At 32.1% G+C, this 7,407-nt stretch overlaps 1 protein-coding gene across 6 annotated transcripts in view; it reads left to right on the top strand.

Moving 5' to 3' along the window:
- Window positions 1–369: 369 nt before the first annotated feature.
- Window positions 370–7,407, top strand: part of yip2 (yippee interacting protein 2) — a 77,134-nt gene continuing 70,096 nt past the window's right edge. The window contains exon 1 of one of the 6 annotated variants that reach the window (XM_085809163.1): window positions 370–437. The gene's annotated coding sequence lies outside the window, so the exon portion shown is untranslated. Of the gene's footprint in view, window positions 533–777; window positions 874–1,572; window positions 1,598–7,407 lie in introns of those variants that run through there. The other 5 variants (XM_085809167.1, XM_085809162.1, XM_085809166.1 and 2 more) reach the window with 5 other exon arrangements.

Raw genomic sequence — 7,407 nt, 5'->3', positions numbered from 1 at the left:
ATAGTCTGTTCTGAGTTTTTAGAATGTCACCGACAATATAGAATAAAACAATCATATCTATAACCATTTGATCTGACGCCTGTTAAATTTTAAGAATGATTAGCAATTTCTAAATAGCAAAAGATACCTGCATTCTTGGGTCTATTTCAGGGGTAGGCTTTAGCACATTCATAGCATTCTTCCGGATGCATAACAGACTATATTTTAAAAAGTGGAAGGAATGAACATGAATGAAATTAGTTCCATAAATTTATATTAAAATATTCCAAGGAAATTTTTAAAAATGTATTGGAAATAATGAAGTCCCACATTGCGATATTCCTTTGCAAATTTGCTTCGAACTAAACAATTTGGTACTTCATCTTTTCCCAAGATAAGAGCGAAGATTGCCCCGTTAACCGTAATGGTATGGTCTTATGACTGACAGAAATCATAAGGTACATATTTTCTGTCACATATCTGAAATATAAATCACAAAATTCCGTTGGAAGAAACATACTTTTTCTTTCATGAAAATTTCTCCATTAAAACAGTAATTATTGTTTAATTATGTGTTTTTGTGTATGATGAATTAACTTGTGCTGTTTTTGAATTGCATTCATTCTAGTATTTCATTATTTTGTGCTTTTAAAATGTTTTCAGTCGCCATTTTTTTTTTTTTTTTTTCTTGCTTATGGATGTTGAAGCGGATTTTTGGTTGATTTGAAGCAGAACTGGTTGACGACCGATGTTTGTCTTTCTGTGAATATGGTTCGGCTGTAGTTATCAAATATTTTATCCTTAATTACGTCCATTACTCTATTACTAAACATAATTGGGATAGCATTGGAACTGGCTGAGATTTTTCCTTCTAGGTACTCTCTTTTCTTTGAGGTTGGTTTGCCAACTTGGCGACATTTTCAGAATCAGCGCATAAGTTATAGTGTATTGCAGGAGGTACTGAGTAATGCATTGTCAATGTTTACTCCTTCCCCCCTTTTTTTTAATGTAACATGACTTTTAAAACATATCTATTCTCAGCCTTATTATTACATAATTATTTCTATTACCGATTATGTAATTAAATGTTTAATACTGATTTTATTATGTTGCAAAATTTGAATGTTATTTGGTCAGAATAAACAGTGTATAACTTTATTATATAATGGTATTACGAAGCCCAGCATATAATTTTATTACATATTTTTAGCAGCTTGCTATATTTTCAGAGCAAAATGCAACTTGGTTTTGCTATTATAAAATAACACGTTGCTGTAAATTTTGACTTCGTACTGAAAATTTGCAATCTAATATAAAATGTTTAAAAGTTTGGTAAAATCCTAGTATACGGTGCAGCCTTGGCGCAATTTTGAAAATTATCGCCAACACCAAACGTGATCCAAAGAACGTCTCTCTCTCTCTATATATACTATACGCTATATACATAGTATATACTATACACTATAGTGTATATACACAATATATATTCTTTGAATGACCTGTTTACTACTCATCGTATATGTCCCGTTTTTACTGCTCATCATAAAGTAGCCAAATCCCGTGTGCACCGGATACTAGGATTAAACCAAAAGTTTGTAACGGAAGAAAAAAGCAAGAGGTACTGTAAAAATTTGTGACTGCAAAACACTGTCACAAAATAGCAGTTTTCATAAATGGCTTTCTAAGGAATATTATTTTGTATTTATTTATTATACACGCTTAAAATTATGAAAATACTTACTTATTTTAATGGTGACATATTGTAAATGCAATGTTTGGCATTTGTTTTTAATTTTTGGTTATGCTCATTTTCATTGCAAAATGCAGACAGTTCTAAAATATTCTGTTTTAGATAAAGTCTTTGTGTAATGATAACTCATAATTTGTAGATTGAATGTTATACTTTTTATAAGTCTTTGATTTTTCTAAGTAAAATTAGCACTGTTCTGAAATTTTAGATAACTCTTGATATTAATTTAAAAGTAACCTTTCTATTCATTTTACCTTGAAGTTTTATATTAAGATTTTACTTCACTTTATGTTAATATTAGTTCAATATAAGTCATAAATATCAAAACTTAAAGTACTATATGAATACTGTAATCACAGCTAGTGCTTTCTATATATTTTTAGTGTTCTAGTATGCTTACCACCAGATCTAGTATTTTCTTTCTTCTGAGTAATAACAACAGTAAAAAATGTATGTAAAAAAGATTACAAAGGCAATGAATACACCTTCAAATTTTATCAGTAAAAAATTAAATCAGAATATTAATTAAATATTTTGACACCAGCAGGAAATATAAATCCACCTGAATTTTTTTTTATTTTTTTTTAAATCTATAGAGTTCTCATTCAAGTTTTCAAACAACTAAATTTCAAAAATCCTGCATTCAGATGTTTGGATTAAGCTTATTTAAATTATGGTATAAAGTACAAGAAGTTTTCTGTTTGAGGAGAAGGATGCCTTTGTGGAGGATGTTTTAGAGGCTCTTATTCATGCTATGCAGGTGAGGGGACCATTGAATTTCCCATGCAGCCTTCCTTTTTATGGGGATTAGAACCCAGGTTGAACTACTAGTTTTACTGCTGGCGTGCTAAAAAGTTTGATGACGTTGAAACTGTAAATGTGTAAATTAAACAGTTTTTACAATATAATGCCACTGACTATGGATGTTTCATGCTTTATTGGTGGGAAAAGCTACGAAGATTTTGACAGAGTGGGACACCTGTTGAGGACTGTAGAATGCTAAAAAATTCATGGTTTTAGAGAATAAAGCTTTTGAAATGAAAAATGTTGAAAAACAAATTTTTCACAATCTAATAATATTGATTAAAGCTGCATTATATCTTCCTGATTTATCAGCACTAATGAAAATATTTCAAATAGTGACAACAAATAAGAATAAAATAAGAAACCAACTGCAAATTTCTTTGAAGAATTGTTTCTTTTTACTAAGGAAAAATTAAAATATTAATCAGAAACAAATTTTACTATTTAAGAGCTAATTAATTTAGCAGAATCTGCTAAAATAATGAATAAATGTTTTCAGTGTTTTCCTTCCAGTTAAAGACTGTATGTAATAGCATAAATAAATCAAATAGTGTATGGTATGACTAAAATATCTATTTGTGAATAGAAAAATTGAATAACTGAAAATGTAAGCTTCACAGTTGACTATAATAAGATGACTCTACTTTTTGTTTTCTATATTTTTCAGGTATATGTATTAGTCTAGCATTTTTTGTTTGAGTTACCTATGTTAATGAAATGATAATTTTTGATTGTATCATAAAGTATTACTATCTGTTATTGTGAAATATTTTTGCTGTAGGATTTGGCTAACCACACTGTGTGTAAACTGTAGAGATCTCAAAAATAGGATTTAAAAATTCTAAGAACTGTTTTACTGCCTAAATGAGTGATTAAATTAACTATTAAATAGCACTGAATTGCATAAATAAATATCAGAATTCAATTTAAACAGCTAGTTAACTGAACTAAAACTTTTACTTCATGACAAAGTATAACATTTTTATCTATGACATTTTTCAAAGGTCATCAAATGATTTTGTGTCTTCATTTACAGTGTCTATTACCCAAGCCAGTGTGGTCCAACTTTTAGTTACCTGAATGCCAGTCAAACTTCAGTATAGCAAGTGAGGGCCAGAGACATTAAAGAAAGAAAATGAATTGCATATAACTCACTAGTTTAAAACTTTATTTTACAGTCGAGAAATCAGTGTGAGATTGGCACTCCTTTTCTGATATGAGTTTATCAATATCCACTGTAACTTTAATAAAGCAAAGTCTCAGGCTCAATTCCAGTTAACCTTTTGAAGACAGGATGGCTATTATAGTGGCCATAGGTCTTTGAAAAGACGGGATTGTTCACTTTAGTAGCCATGTCTTTTTCCCCCATTTTCCAGGCTGAAAAGTGGGGTGAAATGTCAAATTTAACGTCCCTGGGGTTTTAACCTCTTATCTCTTTCTAAGGTCTTCCTTTTGCGACATAGATGCACCCCTCTGAGAATCCATTAAACTACACACAATAATCTTTGTTGCAAATAGGAGGTGATTTCTTAAAGGGGGGAAAGCATTCAGTTCAAGATTCCCCGTCCTTTAGTTAAGCACTTTCAATGAGATCTCTCATTTTTGTTTTAATTTGTTTGAGAGCAGAAAAAGCAGTTTCACCCATATATGTACTTCCAATCAGTGATAACATTTGTAGAGAGAATTTAAGCAGTTTGGGAGACTTTCTTTTGGAATCAGTTTCCAGAAATTTTCAGGGACCTCACACTTTTTAGTCTGGTAGAATGGGTATGCCTGGAGATTGCAAATTTCCATTTGAAGGTCACATGGCACCTCACTCACTTCAATCTGCATGAGGTTAATTAACAGTGCAGGTTTAGGTTTTAGAGAGTCAAAATCGTGGTATCTCACCTGGAACATTTTCTTGGTATCATGCAGCATACTAAAATTTGTGTAATTTTCTTCTTTCAGCTGCTGACAAGATAGAAAGTGTACTGTATTATTTGCCTTCAGTGCAGTTTGCAGTACATCAAGTTTTTTTATGTCCACACAACTGGGAGGTATTTTGTTTTCTGCCTGGTAGTTTCGGGTTTAAAGCATTTAGATGGAATGTTAAATTGGTCAGGAAAGCAAGATTACTTAAAAATTTTCTTTCAGTTTTTCTTGATACTCATGCCGAATGTTTTCTTTTTGAGAAAAACAAGAATCCTTTTGCAGGAAATTTCCAGCACTTAGCCAGTGCACTTCACAGTACAATGAAATGCCACCATTCTCAGCTTCCGAATTGTCCAGCGATGTAATAAATGCTCTGTGTCTTTAGGCTCTATTGCCTCCCTCTGTTAAATTTACAATATTTACAACAGTTCTCATTGTCTCACTAAGCCTTATAATTTTTCCACAGAGATCCTCCTGGTGAATAATGCAGCGGAAAAACAAGAAATGTGTGTGCCTTTTTGTTTATGCAGTCTTAATAACCCATTTCTGTGATCCTTTGCTTGAGCTTCATCTGTTTAATGTCAGAGCACCTCCCAAAACCTCCTTAGTTAGAAATGACTTTATGCCCCCACTAAAAATTTTGTTAAATATTGTCAATACCTTTGGTGTTGGTTTCTAATGATTTTAATTCCAACAGTTCATGAATTTCAAATTTCCATTTATTGTTCTGACAGAGAAAGAGAGCTGGCTGATGTCAGCTAGATCTGTGCTTTCATCTAGAGCTAGAGAGGGTAAAATACACATTTTTCGAAATTTTCCTTGAAATTATTTGAAATTTTACTACCCATTTTATTAATTCTTCTACTTACTATGTGACGAGACAAGGAGACTCTTTCAAAATTTTTAGCTGTCTTATTGTCTTTGAATGAAAATATTTTTGCAGCATATTTTTTAATGAGCTTACCATTCCTAAAAAGACTCTTAATTTTAACTAGCTCTAAACGTACCTCATAAGATGTTTAAAACCAGCAGTGTTTGGTAGTTGCTGAAAGACGTTCCTCTGTGTAGTTAGTTTCAGTTTAAAATTATTAAACACATATCTGTCTGTGTTTAATAATTTTAACTGGCACTTCCTTGCTTTTGGTCATATTTTGATTTATGCAAGCTGGTATAGTGTCTATTTACATTATACTCCTTCAAAACTTTTCTATTATATTCCATAAAAAAGTAACTTTCCTGGCTCTTGGACTGAAATTGTTGTTTATCTTCAACACACTGTTTCTTTAGTTCCTCCATTTTAAGTAGCACTGAATGAAAGTGAAAATCAAAGCGTGCATGCCACAAATTATAAGGGTTGAAGTGTGAAGCTTATTATTGAGATGGCTGTCATGGGAGAGGTAAGATTGTAAGGTGCTACTATCTCTGGGAATGAAAAAAAACTGCCATTTGATGGCCTGCATGATCAATATCAGTAAATCTACTTTTCTGAGTGCCCTTCAGAATAGCGGGAAGAAAATAATGCTTAGCATTGGTCACTTTATCCTGAATTTCTGTTGTCAACACTGCTGATGGCATTTTCTTGAATTTTACTGAACACCGCCAGCTAGTTCCCATCCTAATGACTGTTTTATATGGCCTATGTTGCATAACTATTATTTAGTCTATTTGTTATTTAAAGAAGTAAGATGGGTATATAATATTTTTCAAAAATAAAGAGGTCTTTGGATTGGACTGTATGAACCCAAGGCATCGCATTTTCACTTCCTGTAATCTTAATAATTGTGAATGTAATTTCTCTTCTCAATGTGAATAGAGTTGGGTTGCCCAGTTAATGAGATCTCTCTTAGAACCTGAATTAATGCACAGATGAACAGTTTTCAAGATTGGATATTTTATTAATGCAGAAAGTGGCTTATCCATTGTTGTACAGAGGCTGTTCACACAATTTTTAGACGATGTATATTGTATTCACAAAACTAAATTACATAAAATTCTTGTGTTTTAAATGTTCTATTTGACATCCCTTATTCTTAACTATCTTTCGACACCGTAATTTCCAGGATAATAATACCTTTTGAAGTGGCAGAAGAGGTATTCTATACCATTCCTCCCGAACAGCTTTCCAGAGTCCTGTTAGGGTTTTGGGACAACGTTTGGATAATGCAGTTTTCAAAAGTCTAAAAGCACAAAAATCCATAGGTGACACATCGGGAGATTTAGTAGGGATATCAGTGAAGGGTATGGCCTTGATACCAGTTCTTTGTTCCATTTCTTGTAGGAAATTTACAGTGGATTTTGGTGTGTGACTGCTAGCTTTGTCCTGATAGAGTCTCACAGATTGAAGGCACTATGGGTAAAGCGATGGCATTTCATTCAGAAAAATTGGCGATAAAATATGTTCCTGATAGTATTTGGAGTTAATCTTGAAATTTTTTGCACTTTTTATTTTTAACTTGCCATTATAAGAAAAACCAGCAACAATTATGAATCCCTTAGAAAAACTTTCTTTTGATTCTTTGAACCACGTACTTAAATTTTTGTCTCCCCGTTTATGATAATAAATGGCTCTTTTTTTGTTACAATCATTTAAATACACCCATGCTTCATCTATTGTGACAATTGTTTTCCATTTTTCTTTGGATAAGTGTTTCTCATATAGAATTCTGCAGCGTGTCCTACATTGAGCGATATGCTTTGGAAGAAGACGATGCACATTTAGTTTTTTTGCTTTCTTAAAATTTAAATGAACGTTTATCATTTTGTTTACAGTGAACACCGAGCATTTTAATGATTTTGCAAGTGTCCTTTGGCTAGGGGGATTTTCTTTTGACATTAAACAACGTACCTTTGCAATAGTCGAAGATGTCCGTTTTTTCCTTGGATACTTGTTTGGAACTTTTGTCCCACTTGAGGCTCCAATTTGATGTTTTTTTTCCTTTCTTGTTGATGATATTACCTAT

The sequence above is a fragment of the Stegodyphus dumicola genome, chromosome X2 (assembly GCF_044657685.1).
Source record: "Stegodyphus dumicola isolate Sdum_Otavi_A_Nest chromosome X2, ASM4465768v1".
NCBI lineage: Eukaryota > Metazoa > Arthropoda > Arachnida > Araneae > Eresidae > Stegodyphus > Stegodyphus dumicola.
This window is presented reverse-complemented; position numbering and strand designations above follow the sequence as displayed.